The sequence below is a fragment of the Colossoma macropomum genome, unplaced genomic scaffold (assembly GCF_904425465.1).
Source record: "Colossoma macropomum unplaced genomic scaffold, Colossoma_macropomum, whole genome shotgun sequence".
Lineage (NCBI taxonomy): Eukaryota > Metazoa > Chordata > Actinopteri > Characiformes > Serrasalmidae > Colossoma > Colossoma macropomum.
The window spans coordinates 9,270,873-9,293,154 of record NW_023494795.1 but is presented as its reverse complement, the minus strand read 5'-3'; the positions used below and the strand labels follow the sequence as shown (position 1 = coordinate 9,293,154).

At 40.3% G+C, this 22,282-nt stretch overlaps 1 protein-coding gene and 1 pseudogene across 3 annotated transcripts in view; both read left to right on the top strand.

Moving 5' to 3' along the window:
• epha7 (eph receptor A7) overlaps window positions 1-22,282 on the top strand; it is a 116,519-nt gene that overhangs the window by 48,507 nt on the left and 45,730 nt on the right. The gene's annotated exons all lie outside the window — the stretch shown is intronic.
• LOC118816341 lies at window positions 5,683-5,846 on the top strand (annotated as a pseudogene).

Sequence of the window (22,282 nt, the reverse complement as noted above, 5' to 3'; positions counted from 1 at the left end):
CAGCGATGCTTGGCTGCTTCATAAAGGGAAGAATGGAGCTTCCTGAAACCTGCTGCTGCTCGGACAGGCTGGCCTGGTCTTGCTTGGACTAACGACTATATCAAGCCCCTCCACTCACCCATGGATTTTAAAGGGATAGTTCAGCACCAACATCTGATCTAAACAATTGTCCCCTTATCCTAAGCATAGTTGATTAGCCAAGATATGTTTGTTGTCTGAAGTTTATTTCGTGACTTTTGCACCGGACATATGAGGCTAATGTAGCTCGTATGGAAAGCGAGCTTCACAATAAGCGTGCAAACCGCATGCCTGAGTCATCATGTAGTCACTTCAAATCACTGAGGTTCTTAGATCTCAAAACCACTTGCAAATGTGGTCTTTAAAAATTTATGTAGCTGTGTGTTTTTGATAAAAATGGACGTGATACGAAGCTAAAACAGTTGCATCTTGATGCCTGAAATTTGGCTGTACTTTCTTAACCATATGTGATACAGTGTATGAAGCCTAAGCAAGCCAACTTGAGCTAGCTTAACAACTCAAACCAGTTTGAGGCAGGTGTGTTAAGATTTAGCATGCAGTTTGCTAATTGAGGTAGTATGCTGGCCTTACTTGTTAGCTACATTAACCTTGGAGCTGGGCTTGCCAGGTGTCAGGCTTTAGACCGAATAGTCCAGGTTTGAGGTCCAGTTAACTGGATATTAAAATGCTCAATGCTTAGATAGAGTCTAGTCCTGGCATTCTCTCTCTCTCTCTCCCTCGTTCGCTCATTTGCTCTCTGTCACTCACTCACATGGGGACGCATGCATATACATATTTATTGCTGCTGTCGGATCAAAACCTCGTATCTCCAAAATAGTAACTTTACAGGAGGAAGAAAAAACATACTTTACTTTTAATGTAAGTCAATGGAACCTGACATTTTTCCATGTCATTTTGGGTCATTTATTTTGGTCCATTCATCATGAAATGTACACACAATGTAAAGAGCAACAGGCACTTCCAAATGATCAAAAACTGAAAAATGGAGATATGAGGTTTTGTTCAGACAGCAGTGCTATACAAATCGTCGCTGTCCAAAGAAAACCATGTATCTCTATTTTTGTCGGTTTTTATTTTGCTACATGATTTTAACACACCAGCTGTTCTTTACGTTGTGTGAAAATTTTATGATGAATGGACCAATAGAAATACTCTTAAATTGCTTGGAATAAACATTAAACATTACATTAAAAGCTAAGAGGGTTTTTGCCTTCTCCTGTAAAATTATTATTTTGGAGATACTTGGTTTTTTTTGGACAGCGCCAATATGCAAAACCCCCATATTGTTATAAATTAGTTTGCGTAATTTAAAAAGTTAAGTTATCCTTTGCTTTGTCTTGCAATTTCATGATGAACTGACCAGCAGAAGTGGTCCAAAATTACCTTGAACAAAGTCTGTCTATTAAAAATTAAGAACATCGATGATAAGCAACATATAATAGCACATCAAATTATGCGCCATCAATGGTGCCATTGCTATTTTCAATATAACATATAGTACCATAATACTTGGATTAGGCACATTATCAACTAAAAAAACGATTAAATATGCATCTTCGTCTTATTAATCAGTTAGCCTACAGAAGACACTGTGAGTAGACAGCAGGTTGTTTCCTCTTGGTTTTCTATGTGTTACACAATGGAAGAACAAATAGTAGACTGGAAAATGTATTTGAGTTTCACCTGTAATGTTCAGGTATTATTTGTGTATTTTGAAGAAAAATATGAAGAGGAATGAAATAAAAAAGACAATTGTCAAATTTTTGAGAGATAAAAGGAAACGATTAAAGACATCATTTCAAACTCCCCATTCCCACCAACCAAGGGCTGTCCAGTTTGGAAAGCTGGTGCAACACCTGGCATAAAACTGAAGTAGCAAACTTTGGAAACACATCATCCATTTGGGCTGAATGTGCAAATTAGATTCTATCCTTTTAAAACACTAGTTAACAAGCCTGTGTAGCTCTACAGTGGGGCTCAGGCATGCAGATGACATCTGAGATAGTCTGTTGAGGGGAGAAAGACAGATATATATATATATATATATATAGAGAGAGAGAGAGAGAGAGAGAGAAAGAGAGAGAGAGAGAGAGAGAGGCAGGCTGTGGAAGATATTCTGAAGAAATAAGGCATCACAGTTAATGCTAAATAGCTCGGTAAATATAGTATGTCTGCTAACTGCGGGTAGGGGTAAAGAGGAACAGAGACAAAGAGACGCGCTACAGGAAGCGACGGAAAATAGAGTGATTCGGGAGAGATAGAGAGGGGGGCTCGCTGCATTTTAATCAGGAAGAGGAGGGGTGAAGGTGTAGGGTGGGCTTGCAGACAAAGATGCATCTGATGAGGAATTCACACCTCCCCTTAATTACCCTTATGTTACTTTCTCATGCAGAGCGAAAGAAAGAGAGATAGAGAGCATGCGAGAGAGAGAGGGAGAGAGAGACAGAGAGCCCACTAAGTATTGTTCCTCTGAATCCTAATTACTTCCCGGTTCTGTTTTAAAAGGGTTTAAATAGCTACTGTTTTTCAACCAGCAGGTTCATTATCATCACGACTGGTTATTTCTTTCCCCGTTCTTTCCATCCCTTTCCTTCTTTCTCTTTTCCGCCTCTCCACCGGCTTGTAGACAACTGTGAATTTGAATCCCCCCTCCTCTTCTTCTTTCTATCCGTTCTCTTTTTTCTGGCTCGAGAACTTACATGGGAAGTTAGGTGGAGAGCATTTCAATCAGCCTGCTATTGTAACTCGACAGCTCTACAGTATGCTGCCCTCAAAATTCTCTCTCTCTCTCTCTCCTGCTCTGTTCTCTTTAGCTCTCTCTCTCGCTCTCTCCCTCTTTCCCTTTCTGTCTGTTTATTGCTCTCCCCTTCCAAAAAAACAACACCCTTTGTTCCGTGCTCTCGAGTGTGAATTGCTCGTACAATAAGCATTAATATTTATTCAGTACGCTGCCCCTGCGTCCCCCCATGCTGGAGAAAAAAACAGCTTTCCAGAGAACAGTGCGGAATCAGGGCTTGAATCAGATCATGAATCACCAGTGTTGCTGTGCGAGAGAGAGAGAGAGAGAGAGAGAGAGAGAGAGAGAGAGAGAGAGAGAGAGAGTTGTTCTTATTAGGGATGCACAATGCTATAGGAATTATATTATTATCGGCAAAAAAATATCAGACCAATGTCTTGATTTGGCCTGTATTGCGAAAAAGATATGTAGCATATATCAGGGATTCTCAAGCTTTTCCACCTCAAGGCCTCCCAAACCATCGCTTGTGTGAAGCAAGAAGGCCTGTTGGAAAACAAACTCAACTTTTTGTGCTTAAAATATCAGTTTTGGGAAAATTTTCAATACAGATATGTTTGTTTACCTACCCCAGCAAGATGCAACGTGATATCAGTAAACATAAAATATCAACAGAATGATGGTGAAACCGGTGCAACACTTTTACAACACATTTTTTACACCAGTCGCTCGTGAGTGGACAGCCGAAACATTGAAGAGGAGTGTGTTTTGTTTCTAGAGGCAATCGACAAAGCTGCCTTTGTTGCAGGACTTATATTATTTGTTATTTCTTAATTGCTTATTTGTAACAAACTATTATTTTTTATTTACACCATTAACTACACCTACCTATCTACACTCATTGTCCGTTCTATCGGCACCACTTACCATATAGGTGCACTTTGTAGTTCTACAATTACAGACTGTAGTCCATCTGTTTCTCCTTTCACCCTGTTCTTCAATGGTCAGGACCCCCACAGGACCACCACAGAGCATGTATTTGGGTGGTGGATCATTCTCAGCAGTGACACTGATGTGGTCTTGGAGTGTTAGAGTGAGTTCAGCTGGTACGAGTGGATCAGACACAGCAGTGCTGCTGGAGTTTTTAAACAGTGTCCACTCACTGTCCAGTCTGTTAGACACACCTACTTTGGTCCACCTTGTAGATGTAAAGTCAGAGATGATAGCTCATCTGTTGCTGCAGTTTGTGTTGGTCACCCTCTAGTCCTTCATCAGCACACAGGATGAAATCGGCTGGATATTTTTGGTTGGTGGACTATTCTCAGGCCAGCAATGAAGGTGAGGTGTTTAAAAGCTCCAGAATCACTGCTGTGTCTGATCCACTTCTACCAGCGCAACACACACTAACACATCACCACTCTAACAGGGTCACTGCAGTGCTGAGAATGATCATTGACAGATATGTAAAAGAAACATTAGATATCGGCATCGGGCAGTTGTTCTAATATCGGGTGCACCCCTAGTCCTTATGCAGTAAATTCTATAAAGACAAAAATGATAAGAAACCACACAAATGGACTTTGAATCCTAACTGTACTTGTCAGACACATATTGGGTACAGTCTGCTCTGATGGGACTCTAACTATAGCTAAAGCCCAATTTGGAGCTCTGGATCATTACAGAAACAGAACCAGAGCTAATCTACAGGGTTCGTCCGCATGTGTGGTAACCTCGTTAAGGTGGTAGCATGATCATGTTGGCGCGGTTTTGTGGATCAAGGCTGGAGTTCTGAAACTCAGAGCATTACTTTTTCTTCCCAGACTATTTTTGGCTAATCTCAGTGGGCTCAAGAGTTGCGTAATGTTGTGTGTGCTTAAAGGAGTTAGGAACCGGGACTCGGACCCAAAGCTCATAGTTCCAAACTCGCAGTGGAAAATGGGCTGCTTCTTTCGCCTCCTCTCCCTGTGGTTTAAAAAAGAGAACTAAAAGTGCACCAGCTCGCACCAATACGAGCGAGCGTTCAGCTTTGATCCGCAAAGCCTCTCCGCACACGCTGAGCGTAAAGAGGTAAATAGCGCTCAGAGTGCTTGTCTGTTTTGCTGGAGGAGGCTAGCTCTTATCAAAGCCTACTCCAGCGGGCCTCGCTAGCACGGTGAAGAAAAACATCGCAAAGCGAAGCTGTTGTTCTCACGGGTAATAACCAGCTATGTTTACTGGGCTCGGCGTATTTAAGCTAATATTTTGATGGATGTGCACTTTCCTGAGCATTTTCAAATGATAATACTTTTATTTCTGATAAAGACGCCTATGTTTGCGAGGAAAGGAGTCTAAGTGTTCCTCAGTTTCGTTTTAGTTTGTCACATTTAGTTCCTGGGTTTGTGTTCATTTTGTCCTGGTACAGCTCCATCTCTCACTTTTGAGTGTTCGCATTTTATTTTAGACCAAAACAATCCCTAAAAGAGAAGAATAGCACTCAGCAAACATCAGTTCCTATGCTGACAGATGCTGAATGGACTAAGAGGTTCAACTGCAGTGGAGCTGCACTGCTCATACTTTTAATATGAAGTACTCTTTTCCAGAGAACCTTGCCGAGTGAGAATTGTTCACAGTGGTGCTGATAGGAACAAGATGTCCAAAGTGTCTAAAGTCTCTAATAGCTTCCTCACAGAAAGTTAGTAAACAAAAATTGTGACAAATATGCTGCCCGATGTCTGAGACACTGAACATTTTGGCCTGAAACATATTTTTAAAGGCTTTCCTGGTGGAAAGGTATGTATAGGGTGTTGTAAGGCAAAATAGTACTCAAATAAAACATTTTTTCAGATTTATCTCTATTGTGCCATTATCAATGTTACGTATGAAATCTCAGATGACACATGTTGGTTGTAGGTTTCTATCAGCGGTCACTAATAGCTTCTTAGCCTTTTGGCTAAGATCAAGTGTTCTTTAAAGTCCTAATCTATACGAGGACTACATATTAAATTGATTTTTAGGACAGGGAGATGGAAGAGGAGCTTGCTTCATCTACACATCGACTTGGTATTGCAGTACCTCCAAAAACGGTGCACCTCCTTTTTTTGCGGCAGTTGTGGGCTGGCGGTTAGGGAAACAGCCTTGTGACTGGAAGGTCGCTGGTTCAATCCCTGAGCTGACAGGACATGACTGAAATGCTGTTGAGCAAGGCACCTATCCACCAACTGCTCCCCGGGTGCTGTGGATAGGGCTGCCCACTGCTCTGGGCAAGTGGGCTCACTGCCCCCAAGTGTATGTGCATTGACTGGTTTCACTGCATGGATGGGTTAAATGTGAATGTGTCACTCTGAATGAGTTTATTTACACCTTTAGAAAAGTGTGGAATTGTTCAAGAGCTTAACTCGAGACTGTTTTAAGCTAGTCTGTCAGCCTCTTCTTTCGGCTGAGTCAACCAGCTCTAGACGTGCTGAAAGGGTGTGTGTTCAGGAGCACGAGAACGAGGCCCTTCGCCTGTAATTAATACGGCCACTCTATCGATGCGTTATCGCTGCCGAACGGATCCCGTTGGATACCTCGGAGACGGATCACACTTTGGGGAACAATAAGGCCATTGATCGATCTCTTTAAAGTCCTAATCTGTGGCAGGGCCAATAAACAGAATGGACTGATTGATTCGCGGGATTCCCAGCGGGCCAGTGCCAGGCGGTGTGGGTTTCTAGTTAAGCGGATCCCACAAGCCTCTTTTGTAGCGCTTGTATGTAGTTTTATGTTACCTGGGAGCCCTTTCTCCCATCTCCCAACACTCTCACTTGCTGTTTCTCTCCCTCACTCTATCTCTCGTCCTCCCTCCCTCTCCCTCTCTCACTCTTTCTGTCTCCCCTTTCTCCCTCTGTCTCCTTTCGGTAACTCCATATGAGGTAACATGATAAGGCCTGGAGCGTCCTCGACAATTCAGCAGCTGTGGCTGGATCGCCGGTGGTCTGGTCGGCCGAGGCCCTGGCTGGACGGAGCTGCGGGCACTTAACCTGTGGCTTTGTGCGGAATACCTCCAGATTTGTCTGTCACCCAATCCTTCAGCAATGAATAATTTTCATGGAAGGTGCACTTTAATTACTTTCCCATTTAAATGGCATTACGGCAGCCTATCTCGGTCATTAATCTCGGCCGGGATCCTGTTGCAGGCCTTTTATTGCCGCTAGACCAAGCCCCCCAAATCCCCCAGAATCCTCTCTGCTTGAGCGCACACGAGCTCCCAGCAGTCACCGTTCCTGTCTGTCCTTCCAAAGCTGCGCCCTGCGTCTCACCGTGGACAGACACAAGAACGCAAAGTGGAGAAAGAGAGAGACAGAGACAGCGATAGAGAGAGGGAGAGAGAATGGCATCCTACAGAAGTCCATTGTGAGCCTGTGCCACTGAGGGAAGCCAAGGCTGGACAGGAGATTTAGTCACATATGTAGACACTATTTGAGCATGTAAGAATTGACCTATGCGTTCTCCGCCCACAAATGCATTGTATTGTAGGTACTGTTATGAGGTTGGATAAGCTTTACAGAATGTTAGTCTAAATATCAGCAACTTAGTTTTAAATTTAGATGTTATTAATATGTAATGTCATTCATTTTGTATGCCTGTAAAAAGGTCTCACTTTGTAGAGATATGATCTAAAATGACCTAAAATGATGTGGAAAAAAGTCTGGTTCCATTGACTTACATTAAAAGTAAAGTATGTTTTTTCCTTCTCCTGTATATTTAGCATTTTGGAGGTCTTGTTCCGACAACAGCGATCAATTCTATGCAGTGCCACCAAGAACCACTAGTTCACAAACCCCTGACTTTAATTCAGTGTTGCACTTTCTGAGCTGTTATGTCAATATATATGCTGAAAAATGACAGGAATAATTGTCAGAATTCTTTAAAGTGACTTCAACCATGTCGCATTATGTAGTATTATAGACTACAACATTAACGGGAACGGGACCGTCCCAAGACAGTAACGATGAAAGAACACATTTGTGGGCAGAGCATGGTCAAGTCGATTGTTACTGACTGCTGAAAAGTGTTGGCCCGCCGCCCCCCAAACCACCTACCATGCAACACTTGCTACAAACCGTTCTAATACCACTGGCATGAGCAGCTGAGTACTACAGAGCACCCATCACACTCCTTATCTGTGTTATGTTTGTGCAGTCTGGGCCTTTTCTCCCTTCCTGTCTTTGTTTACCTGTGTATCTATCTACGAACAGCAAGTCGAGGCAAACCTCGTTCTTTGATACGATGGAAAGCTGATGTGTGATGATGATGATGTTAAGCTCAGCGGGTTGTGTGTCGGGGGTTGAAAAGCATCACTGATCTGCATTCGGTTTCATCTACCTCTCTACTCCTCTGTCTCTCTCTTCCTCTCTCTCCTCTCTCCTTTCCCTGCCGGATGAGAGCATACAGACGTGTTCAATTATTTAGATTCCTGTGAAGTTTTAAGGCCCTTTTTTTCTTCTTCTTTCAATGCTTTCTTGTCCCTTTTATTGTTGGGAAGTCCTTTGTTTCTCACTTGGAAATCTTTCTCTTTTGAGTTTTCATATCTTTGATTGCAGAACTTTCCATTTCTCAGCTATTAACCAAGTTGTATCTTGGAGCTCCGCATGCCAGAATGTCAGATATCCTTTTTAAAATAAGAACTAAAGCAATAGAGCAAGCCTGAAGTGAAGGCCTCTCTGAATGTCCAACACAAAAGGAATTGATGTGTATTAGTAGGCAGCTGGAGATGACTGGTGATAATTGAAGGAGTCGGTGAGGGAACGACTCCTATCTGACCCTGAGAGTGCGGAGAAAGACATGAGAACGCATTTTGGATGCAGAAAAAGGGAAAGCACAGCGTACAAAGTGCACTTCAATTATGTAGTGAAGCACAATGAAATAATGCTAGTGAAGCACTGCACTGATAACACATTGAAATATATGAACTTCTTGAATACTTGGCTTGTTATTCAGTTATTAATCTTAAGACCACGGATGTCCCGATTTAGTTTTTTTGTCCTCTGATCGGCCAATGCCATTCCGATCCTATTATTTAATAAATAATACAACCATACAATTCTGGTAAGGTATGCTAGATATGTCTTATTGAATACTACAGTGAAATCACTTGTACATGTACATTTGTTTGTTATGAAACATGCCTTATGATCAAATTTGACTGCACTTCATTTTTAATATGTGAATAGTAGCAGACACTGATGTCTTTTGTTTGATTTGTGGGCCATTTATGTGAAATAACCATTCAATAGAGTTATGAATATGCTATGATTTCATACTGCTCAGTGAAATAGCCTTCTTCTTTCTCTCAGTTTGAAAGATTTGGTATCCTTTTTGTGTTTTTATTCATGGCTGTTCTCTCACTACACTACCCAGCCTGCACTGCACAAATATATCGTACATTGACACTGGTGACCATGGCGATAAAGAAATCCAGTGAGGCTAATAAATACATGTGGCATTTGGCTTCCTAGTCAAAGAGTTGGCTATATGGCCTCCGTCTGCATCCTCTCATGTATCCACCCCAAAGCTGTGCGCAAAACCCTCCCACCTTCGAGATCATCAGAAAGGGGTTTCCTAGTGTTCGAACTGGAACTTTGAACAGTCGACACTACTGTGGTACCATCCTAGAATGCGAGTTGGCATGTTTATAGCAGATGTAGCAATGGGTTGCCAATTTGGCCAGAATGTCCCTTTAAGATTAATTATTCAGTAGCAACTAATCAATATGCAAATTATTCAGAAACTGATGTGTGCACCCACATATAGAACTTTATAGTACAAGGGCTTTAAACAATTAAATTGAGTGAAAGTACAGTCCTAAAAAAGATGGTTCTTAAAGTTTTCTTTAGCAAAGACAATGGTTCTACATAGAAGCATGAACACTCAAAGAACCATTTGCATGATTAAATGGTTCTTTGCATGGTCAGATCAACATAGAATGCGTTGTAAATGGCTCTATGTAGAACCCTTTTGAAAAGGGTTCTGAAAAAGGGTTCTGCTATTGTTGCGATGTCAAGCTTGTAACAATAGAAGAACCCTTTTTAGTGGTAAAAAATGAGGGCTTAAAAATGATGGTTCTTCAAGTGGTTTTTGGTAAAGAAAATTGTTTTTTATAGAGCCATGAAGGCTCAGAGAGTCCTTTGAATGATTAAAGGGTTCTTTTCATCATGAAAGGGCTTTTCAGATTGATGGAGAATGTGCTGTAGATGGTTCTATATAGAACCTTTTTGAAAAAGTTTCTAAATAGCACCAAAAAGGGCTCTGCTATTGTTACAATATCAAGCTTCTAATAGAAGAACCCTTTTTGGTGTTATATACACACCTAAAATGATGGTTCTTCAGGCTTGTTACAATATAAGAACTTTTTTGTGCCTGTATAGAACTATATATTTGGTTCTATGTATATAATTTCTTTACCGAAGAACCCTTGAGGAACCATCTTTTTTAAGAGTGTTGCAATCATAGTGATGCCCAGTGAAACAGGACATCCTTTGTGAAAACTAAGTATGTTGTTATGTGTTGTCATCATGTTCCAAATTGTAATATATCTTCGGTAAATTACTTTTTATATGGGGTGCACAATAGAAAACGGCAAGTATGACAAGTCCCCAGTTCATTCTAAACGGCAAGGCTACATAAGTGCAAGGTAATACATACAGATGTGCAGGCCTCCAGCTGTGCCTCCTGGTGCTGTTGTTTGTGCGAGTGGCAGGTTGGGCCGTATCATGTTTGCTGGGTCGAGGCTAAAGTGTTTCATTTCCTCCAGTGGAAGGGGGGAATGAAAGAGGGGGCCAGTATGAGGATCCAGACACACACGCACACACACATATCAGAGATGCCTGAGAGCAGCTGCCATAGACCCCCGGAGTGCACCCGGCAGACTCCAGATCAGATCAAACCTGCCTGCCACAGCTTGTACTTAAAATGTGTGAGAAAGCACGAGGGAGTGTGCACATGCGAGGGAGGGAGAGTGCGTAAATGATTTGAGAGTGTGTGTACAGTGTGTTTGCAGTGGTTTTCGGTTGTGTTCTGTCCATGTGTGTGTGTAAAGGATGCAAGTAAGGGGGTCTTCTTTAGCTCAGTATGTTTGAAGAGAGTGTGACAGGACGAATGGTGAGTGCCATGCTGGTAAAGAGCTGTGCCACGCTGCTGCTGCTTACGACCATTTCACATCTCTACATCTCCCTCTCTTGCTGTGGGCTGACCTGTCATACCCACTTACTATAAAAATGTCCCACCCTGACATCAATACAGCAATGCTTTACACAGCATAAAATAACATGGTACGCTCAGGAATGTGTATAAACAAGCTCTCACCTACATGTATGTGCACTCTCAAACACAAAAAAGTACAAGGAATATTTGCATGGATCAGTTTTGGCTGTATTCTGTAAGTCTGATTCATTGGTGATTCTGTTTTATCGTAGAGCGCTCTGTTTATGCTACTGTCATAGGGGTGACATAAACTGTGTGGAACCCTGCTGACCCCTAAAATCCCAGCCTTATTATGTCCTCTATTTTGTGACAACGGAGCTTGACCAGGACCTGAGCCAGAGACTTCGCTTTGCAACAGCAGAGTTTAACTAGGCCGTGACCTGGGGACATTGCGCCATTACAGCAAAGTTTGACTAGGCCATGATCTATGGACATTGCACCATTATAGGAGAGTTTAATGAGGCTCCAAGCCGGGGACTCTACTCTATGAAAGCGGACTTCGACTAGGCCGTGAGCCAGAGACTTTGTACCATTACAGTGGAGTGTGACTGGACCACAAGCCAGAGACTTTGCACCATAACAGTGGAGTGTGACTGGGCCACAAGCTGGGGACATTGCACCACAACAGTGGAGTTTAACTGGGCCGCGAGCCAGAGACTTTGCACTGTAGTAGCGGAGTTAGGCTTGGTAGCAACACTGGGACTTTGCACCATGGTAGCAGAGTTAGGCTAGGCTGTGACCCTAGGACAACGAGGATTGACCAGGCCACAAGCCAGGCACTTTGCACCATGACAGTGGACTCCAACTAGGCCGAGACTTTGCATTGCTGTAGCAGAGTTAGGCTGGGCAACTTTGAACAATTGCAGCAGAGTTTGACTAGTCCTCGAGCCAGGGATTTTCCACCATAACAGTGAAGTTTAACTAGGCTGTGATCTGGGTCTCTTTATACTGCAGTAGTGGAGTTTTACTAGGCCGCAAGCCAGATACTTTGCACTGTGACAGCGAAGCTTGACCAGGCTGCGAGCTGCAGACTTTGCATCATTTGTTACAGAAGTGTAAAATGGAAATTCGGGGGTGCTGGTGGCTCTTCATCATTTAGGGGTTAAAAAGGAAAGTAAACCACATAACAACCACTTTAAATCAGTAATACCCATGTTTTGACTGCATTTAAGCTAGCCTCAACTCAATGGCCTGTTTGCATGGTAGTCCATGTAGTTATTCAATTACAAGTCTTAGGATGTAATTAGGCTGGGATTTTAAGTGTTTAAATTGCTCGTTAGCGGCATGAAAAAGTACAAGGATATGACACACTTAGATAGGAGTAACAGCTAACACAGTACTTTTTTAAAGCAACTTGAAATGTGAAAGTGAAAATATTGCAGATGCCATAAAATAGTCATTTAAAAAATGTCAATAATAATCTAAATATATCAGTTCAGCATTTGTAAAAAACGTTTTTCAGATCAGGAAATTACTATTCATGTTTCTTCTTGTACCAAGCAACTTGTTTGGTTCAGCTTAAATATTTTGAATGAAACAATGCAAAACAAAATGAACTGTTTAATGTTTGATTAATGGGAAGATCCTCAGTATTAAAGAACTGGGAAAAAAAAAAACCTAATATTTTACATTGTTGCACTAGAATTCTACATGATTTGTCTGAAGTTTCTTCTGTTTATTGACATTAAGAGGCCGCATGGTTTACTTTTCAGATTTTACAGATTAGATGCACTAGAGCCCAGCTCTTTTCAGATGAGCCAAAAGAAAAGAGGATGATGGAGAAGTTCTTCTGCATGAAATTCTGTCATTCTTTGTCTCATCGGCGAGCCGTCTCCTGTGGAGAAGGGAACTAATTACGTCCTCATATGTCCCTGCTCACACCTCCCATTCTCTCCATCAGCTATAGACTTTATAATGAGTTCTGCTCTGACTACTTTCAGCCAGGCGAAGAAGAAGAGAAAAAAAGCAGTGGAATATTCCAGAAAAGAATGGAATCTCGCTTGTACGGAATCTCGCCAGCACCTGTGAAAGAGGTTAGGTGCAATTATATGTGACCTTTTGGCCCCTCATAGTTGTCACACAAATGTATAGCCCGACCCTAAAGTGGGTTTTTACCTTACACACCTGCTGCTCCTTTTAACACGTATGCAGACATAGTTCCTCAGTCCAGTAGTAGTTTTTTTTTATTTATTTTTTTTTTTTATCAAAGCTAAGGGACTATATAAAGGCCATCTGGTCTGGGGGGCTTTTAATGATTTTGGTATAAAACAACAGTAAAAAGATGCCAGTGATACAGAGCATGTGTGAGAGAGCAGTAGAGGATGTGAGAATTCTAGCCGAGACAGATGGGGCACACATCTGGACCGGAGGCCGTAACAGCAGCCAGAGGAGAGGATTCTGGAATAGCAGCGAGTAAGCAAAGGCTTTGAAAACGTTTCTTCTTCTTTGGGTTCCATGGCCAGGTGGTCAGCAAGGACAGTATGCGATTGTTTTGGATTGTTTCATTTGCCTTGGTTATCGTCCATGGCCACATTTCAAACTAGACGTCCTGCTTCTCCAAGGAAGTTTACTCTAGACCTTCTGCTTTGGATTTTTTTTGCAGGGACATTTAATTGAGCGTTTAGCCTTGTGCATCGCTGCAATCATTTTTGTTTCTTTTCTTTAGGCAAGACTTTAAAGAAACGACTACATGCCAACCATTATGTACAAACAGACTACAAGGTCGGTGCAGCCTTAAACCCAGTGTTTTTTTTTTTTCTCCACCTTCGTTCCCCCGTTTTTGTTGTATATTTTTAGAGCTCAAGCCTTATTTTACTTGCCTCAGCCGAGCAGCGGAGTGATTTTTCTCTCTTGACAGCTCAGCGTAGACAAACATACCCAGAGTGGACAAAATGAACTAGTGTCATTTTTCTATTTTAGGGGCTTTCACCTGACGTTAGACAAAATACCAACTGCTGTCTTTGTTTCTTTTTGTCCCTGCTTTTGCTGACCTCCTCTTTTCTCCCGGTGAAAGAGATAGAGAGAGGTGGTTGGGGGTGGGGGGGGTGGGGGGAAGAGATTGTGTAAACAGGTCTAAACAGATGTATCTCATCTCATCATCACCCTCATAAACAGGTCTTGCGCTCGATGATAGACATGAATCATGGATCTTCAGATTTGCCATATGCTATTCCACTTAATTCAATTGAGTTTTGTTTGTGTAGGAACAGAAATTGTCCCAGAGTATCTTTACCAGAAATGAGCAAGCCGAGGGCGATAGTACCAGATCGCTTTCTGAAAGCATGAGGAAACACTGAGAGGAACCAAGACTCAAAAATAGAATCTCCCTAAAAGCGTATGGAAGAAACACTGAGAGGAACAAAGACTCAAAAGAAAAACCGCCCAAAGAACATGTGAAGGACACACTAAGAGGAAACAAGGCTCTAAAGTAGAACCTCTCTAAAAGTGTATGGAAGAAACATTGGTAGGAACCAAGATTCAAAAGAGAAATGCTTCCCAAAAGCATGAGGAAGAAACATTGAGGAGAACCAAGACTCAAAGAAAAAGCTCTTCAAGAGCATGAGGAGGAAACACTGAGGAGCCTACACTCAAAAGGAAAAACCCTGAAAGAGCATGAAGAAGAAACACTGATAGGAATCAAGACTCAAAAACAAAAAAACAAAGAACATGAAGAAGAAACACTGAGAGGAGCCTAGAATAAAAATGATAAACTTCGAAAGAGCAAGAAGAAGGAACGCTGAGAGGAATCAAGACTTAAAAACAAAACCTCCCAAAGAAGACAAAGATGGAACACAGAGAGGAGCCTAGACTCAAAATGGAAAACTCCCACACAAAGAGCAAGAAGAAGGAGCACTGTGAAGAATCAAGAATCAAAATGAAAAACTTCCAAAGAGCATGATGAAGAAATTAAGAGGAATCAGAACTCAAAATACGCAAATTTGCAAAGAGCATGAGGAAGAAATAGAGAAGACTCAAAAGAAAAAAAAAAAATCCGAAGAATACCACTGAGAGGAACCAACACTGGAAAGGAGAAACTTCTTAAGAACATAAGGAAGGAACACTGGGAGGAATCAAGAAGCAAAAGGAAAAACTGTAGTCATCTTAGGAGGGACTACTGAGATGAACCAACACCAAATACACTTCAGTGGCTTTGCAACAGAGAAAAGTTCTGGCAGTGTCTGACATTAAGAACCCAAAATCTCTATTGGTGCCCTTTAGAGTAGAATAGACACATATTAAAGGCCACCACTAGGAGAAGAGCTGGGATGACCCACATGGCTTGAAGGAAGAACCAAGCAGAATGCCGTCTCCTGAATAATAGGCTGATGGTCAGAGAATCTTTCCCTGTATAATCCAATATGCATCTGGGATAACTTTGGCCTCAAAATATGGGCATAATCTTGTAGTAAACTTATAAGACTACTGTTAAAACACACTTTATAGCAGGCTTTTGTGCATCTCTTATAAAAGTCAGATTCCTTTTGGCATAGTGTCTCTGTCAGACTACTTTCCAGGGGCCCAGCGTTTTTCTGCTGAAATGATTGTCAGAATAAGTGCTTCAGCAGAACTAAAACAATTTGGCAAGGCTCTTGCTTCTCTCGGATATCTGAATGTTCTTAATGCGGTAAAGATGTTCCACACACTCGATGTCCCAGTGCTTTCAGGCTGAGGAGCACTCTGAGCGACAGTGCTAAATGAGATAGAGAGAAGATGCTTTTATAGTAATATTAGTTCAGATGAGAAATCGGCCTGTCTGCGGGGCCTTACCTGGCCTCAACCCACACAAATGAGAATTCCTAATTCCTAATCTTTGTCACCTGCAGGACCATAAGAGTGGCTGAATTGCAGTTTGAAAATTATAATTCTGACCTTCTCAGAGGACAGGAGACATGATATTTAATTTCTGACATGAGATTTTGTCAGCGACCCTTAAGTGTTAAGAGTCTCTTACAGCATGTAATGATTTTCTGTATCTCTCTTCAATCTCTTCAGCAGAACCGTTGGAAGAGATGTTGAGCAATAATCAGAGTTCAGAGGCATTAGAGATCAATAAAACGTACGCACGATACATATCTTTAGCTGTGTTTGAGCTGCAATCATCTTCTTTGGGAAGGTAGTGTAACTAAAGTACTTCTTGGACAAGATTAGTTTTAATGTTTCAGTTCATCTTATGGTACTACTATGCTCCGTGTTGTTATTGTCATTGAGTGTGATGTCTGTCATATTGTATCTGCACAGTCTGGGCTATCTGAAATCAAATATATCACCGTTGTTGTCCATATCTCCAAAGCAGCATTGCTAGCCTGCTCACATTTTCCTTTCAATGTTACATTTACACTTTTCATAACTTCTTTAGGTATTTAATTATGAAGCAAGCATTTTTACATGGTGTAAAAAATGAATTAGACTGTGAAATTCCTTACTAAAGAATCTTCTCTGGTAAAATCCAGCTTGAAGAGGACAGTCAGATTCTTGTAAGTGCTTCATGGGAAACTGTAGCAAGCCAACGTTGTGCTACAAATAGCTTGGCCCTTTTTGCCTATATTACCCTCAGCTAATTGAAAGGTGTTTCACCAAAGTGTGTGAAACCTTCGCCATTTACATGACAAAAGTGCAGCATCCACCAATTAAGTGCTGACCGAGCGGATTTGGATTTCTTAAGCAAACAGTCAGGAGCACAAAGCAGGGCTAAAGCCACTGCCTGTCACCGGGCTCAGAGTAATTGGGAGCAGACTGGGCCAAAAAGCTCCACACCCCGAAAACTAACGGGCATCCGGGCCTCCCACATAGAGCTGCGTCCCGTCCCCAATTACTGTAAACCCCAAACCTTCAATGCCCCACACAGAATGGCAGCACCTGGTTGGCTGTTGTCCTCGTGTTTTGCTTGATCTTTAGCTTTTGTTTGCTGGTGCTGGAAGTTCAGTTGGTGCTGCGTTCATTGTCAGGAGTTTGTGCTGTCTGCGTGTAAAAGCGCTGCGTGGCAGCGTGTCTGAGCGACATTGATGGTGGTCTTTAGTCTGTTCAAAGCCTGCTTACACACAGTGTATCATCATTGTCCCGGATTGCAGTAGGGAGAGGGTTATGGATATGAATAGCTTTTGCTCTGGGTTAATGGTGAGGTATTAGAGCCATTCAAGCTAATAAACAAAGAACAGGCTGGAGCAGCTATTTGAATGGTGGGCTTTATTTAATACCGCTTGTGTTAGGCCGGCCACTTTTAGCAGACAAAGCAATTAAGAGCAGTTCGAGGCATTGACTACCAATTAGATCCATGTGCTTGAAGAGAATTCACTTGGGCAGAATTTCCCTAACACGCTTGTGTTTTCTGTTTCGTCCCGTGCGTTTTGTCATTGATCACTTTTTGCTCACTATGTAAATGAGGTGTTCGTGAGCACATATGTAAAGGCATATTTTTATTTAGATAAAAATGATACATTATATAGCTTAAAATAGTAGTTTGGGGTGGGGTTAAACTTTATTTAAAGACTCCTTACATAGGCACTTCACAACACAGGCATAGGGACTATGTATTGAAAAAGCAATAATATAGCTTTTATAAGTTTTAGTATGTAAATGAACTGTCAGACTAATAAACAGTTGTTTCAGTATAACACTGTTATGAAGTATTATTTCCTAGTAATGAAAAGTAATGGCAGAGGTCTAGTTATAGCACCATACTGCCATTCAGTGACAGATTTTGATATTTTTTATAGATATTTTCCAGTATTTTTCTTAAATTTTGGGCCAATTTCTTGTGTATGGTGTTCTTCACTTGGTGTTGACTACTAAGTGCTTCATAACAGTGTTATTATAATTTCATATTTTAGTTTTAGAGCCTTTACATCAATACAGTGCTATTTACTTCCTAAAATATCTTGTTATCCTATAAGTGTTGCTTATTAAATGTTATCCAGTGCTTATACATGTGTCATGAATCCTTACGAGAATGAGTTACTGAATTTTATTTGTACTAATATATCATATGTTGCACAAAAGCAAATCTACTTGACATTACTTAACCCCTCAAATGGCCCGGACCTGCCAGTGGGCCCAAAGTTTTATTATACACTTCTATAACTTATGAACAGCGCAGCCAGTTTGCACTGAATTCCCTGTAGTTACTGAATAATAAGCCTTAGTATGTAATTAGCCAGGGATTTTAAAGGTTAACAACTGAAGTAAGTATGTTCATAACACATGTATAAGCACTATATATTGAAAAAGCAATACTTGAGCATGTATGACGAATGTTTTAGTATGTAAATTGATATTTGTCATATGTATTTACCTACATTATTTTAGTTTTAGGCCATTTTTCATAGAACTGGAACAATATATGGTGGTTTTAACTAGATGTCGACTAATTAGGTACCCTTTTGTTACTACTATGTTATTTAATTCATATAATATCTGTGAATACTGACATAAGCTGTCCATAAATGCTCAAGTGTTCTTAAATGTTATTCAATGCTTAAGCAGGTGTTATTGAGTTAGTGTTACTGAATTTTGTCTTTAATGACATATAGTGCCATGTTTGGTATAACATTGAGGATTACACCACCAACCCTCATGTAGTGGACAAGCATTCAATTCCCTGCATGTGAATAACATGCTATACTAATAAGAGTCCTTGGGCAAGACTCCTAACATTGCAATCGCCTAGCGTATAAGATAAGAGCGACTGCCTAGTGCATAAATGTAAATCAGGCAAATAAGTCTATTTGAGATTACTTAACAGCTAAGGTAAGCATGTAATGACTTATGCAGGCTTTTTGGATGCTTATTGATTAGGTATAAGCCTCCATTACTTCATTACTACAGCTATTAGCCTCATGCAAAACTATAGAAGAAGAAATTCACACACCAAACATGTCTTGGCTGGTGTGAGAGAAAAATGACATTAATTATTCTGTCAAGCTTTCCTATAAACCTGTACCTGTCTATTTTCCCACTTCTCTCGGGGAACAAATGAAAGTGAGGGGTTGAAATTTTAAGCTAATCAAAATTGGGGTTTCTGTATCTGGCTAGGCTCCAGACCTTAATCAGCCTTGTGACTTCAAAGGATCCGCCAGCACACACACACACACACACACACACACACACACACACACACATATTGCAATACTTTCCACTCGCACTCAGTCCCCCACGTCTCCAGAGCAGAGCGCCGTAGACCGAGGGAGGGCAAGCGAGAGAGAATGAGAGTGATTCGTCTTCGTGCTGAGGCAAGTTTTATTTGACCACTCCAGCCGAGGCTTTGTCATTTTAAGAAATGAGCAATAACTCCCTTTGCTACACGCCGAAAAAGTCCTCCTTTGATCCTAAATTAGAAAACATTATCCCTTTAATGGAGCAATTTTTAAAAAGTGCCCTCAGTAATTACTTAATGACACAAGGTGGGCTAAGGCCTATCGCAATGCTGCACGCAATTCGTCCAGTCCTCTGAGTGCCTGAAAATCAAAAACAATTGATATAATTGGGTCAACCCATATAGCACTGTGTACTTTAGATATAATTTCTACTTTCATTCCCCGAGCCACCTTTTTAATGGCACTCCTCCACAGTAAGTTATCTGTTTTTAGTTCGGCTGATCTAAGGTTGTCGCAGGTGCCGTGTGGAGTTGAAAGGTGAGCGTACGGAGAGGATTCTGTAAGGGAATAATTGCCGCACTCTCAGCTCCAAAGATGTCAGCTGCTTTATGTTTTAATGCAGAGTCGTTCTCTGCACCGTAAGATGTGATGACCGCTAAATGTACAGTTATTGTCTCTTTTGACTCACGATTTGTGTACTAATGTGAAGGGGGGATAGAATTGTAATGCAGTGGTCGAACAAGAGGATCACGTAATTTTATATTATATTTATATTATTTATATTATCCTCAAGCCATCAGATGACACAAAATGTACTAAATCACTTTATAATACAAATGACTTATTATATTATGTGCACTTCAGTTTGCTTACTGCACAATGTTCACTTCAACTTGCATATTGTCAGTGTCACGCAGGAACCTTGTATCCCTATTTTGTTTATTTGCTTATTTATTTATTTATTTTTCAAAATAGGAAAACTCCAGTTACAATTTCATGATGAATGGACCAACAGAAATGGTCCACAATTGCTTGGATAAAAAAAAACGAATTGTACTGTAATACGCACTTTAAATACAACTGTTATTTCTACTGTTAGCTAGATGTGCTTTAGAGTTCTGTCATACATTTACATTGACATGCATACATACACACATACATATTCGTCTGAATAGGCAATGTCAATTTATCAACCATGTTTACAGTGTCAAATATGTTATTGTGGGCCTACAGAAGTCCGGCGAGTCCTGTTGCTATAATTTTCTGGATTGTTATCTTGAGATATGAGTTAATTGTCTTGTGATCTCAAGATAACTTTGTTATCTTGAGATCGCAAGATACTGAACTCCTGGTTTTAAAACAACAACTTTATCTCGAGATAACAAGATGATTAACTTGTTAAGATAATTAACCCATTATCTCAAGATAATAATCCAGAAATTGTAACTACCTTATGGCCTGTCCGGACTTCTGTATGTGTCTGTATGTTTTTGTGTATATATATATATATATATATATATATATATATATATATATATATATATATATATATGTGTGTATATATATATATATATATATATATATATATATATATATATTTTGCTATTGTCATATTGTTAACTTGCACTTCCAAAAAAGAGATTTGTCAATTTGACAATTATTTTGAGCAATAAGCACAATACAATAAATAAACGAATAACTATCATCAGAACACGACACATATTAATGTATATTCATTGCAGTCTCCATGCATCATAGTAACAAGCCAATAAAAAGGAGAAGCTGTACTTTTTTTGATGCTGTGGAAAAAAATATAGTAAAAATCACAACAATGGAGATATGATAGGTTTTCTTCCTACAGTGATGACAAAGAACGGATAATTGAATCTTAAATCTAGTCATAAAATACATACATATAAAAATAAATAAATAAATAAATAATAATAATAATAATAATAATAATAATAATAATAAAACCTATAGAAGTAAAGGCATCAACAAATTCTTCTTTTTTGTCAAGATCATGATAGATACAAACAATTTTCAGAAAAGCCCTTCAAACTCATAAGGTTACTTGCAGCTCGGAGGTCCTAAACAGTTATATAAACTGCTTATAGCAAGAACGACCCTGATATAGTGAAGTGATTGAATTAGAGTTGTAATGATACACAAAAGTATATTGGAATTAGTTTTCCACCCAGAAGGATAAGCGGTTTAGATGATGTATGTATGTATGTATGTATATGTATTAGTTTTCCATCTTATTTTGTCTCTCAGTGCTCCTGTGGTGAAAAACCCTACATATACACACACACACACACATATATATATATATATATATATATATATATATATATATATATATATATATATATATACATATATATATAAGCATATCATAACACCCCTATCTTGACCTGTTGCAACTGTTTTATTTTCATACCCTTGGAGAGTTTGCTGAACTGGTTGGTGAAGTGAACAGGGCGCATACGAGCAGCACCTGTTGAAAGAAGATTGGCTGCTGTCGTATGAAGTCAGGAGATTGCAGGTCGTTTGTATGGAGATAAGGCTTTTTTTTTTTTAATCCATAGTTCTGGGGAAGCCAAATCAAAAGCAGTGGTTTAACCAGAAGCCATACAGATAAGACACACATATACACATTTTAATTCCCAGAGGCATTGCTCTGAGCCCTGAGTTGACCCTGGCTGGTCCAGGCCAGTTGGAGCAGCCCTCCTCCTGCAGGGAAATGCATGTGTGTTGTCTTTAACCCTGAATATTATTGTTATTCTCATTTCTTAAAACAACAGTAAAGGGGATTATGGGCTGATGTCCTGGGGGAAACAGTCCACTTGTGTGTTCCTACAGCTGTCCTCAGAGTCAGACTTAGCCAGGTCAGAGAAGGGGAATACTATACGCCTGTGTAACCCTTACAATTCTTCATTCTGCTACACTAATTACATAAAACATTAGTGTTGCACTGTAATGAGAATTCGTGGCCAAAAACAAAATTCAGAACAGACTTGCCCAAAAATTAAAAAAAGCTGACCACTACAGCTTATAGAAAGAAAACTTACTACAATTACTATAGTATATGGGCTGCAGTATGTTTGTACTTGACAACAGAGAACACTGGTCAGCCAAGACAGAGAACTGAATCATTTTTTTTTAGTCTTTTTTGCACTTTGGCTTTGGCTTTATA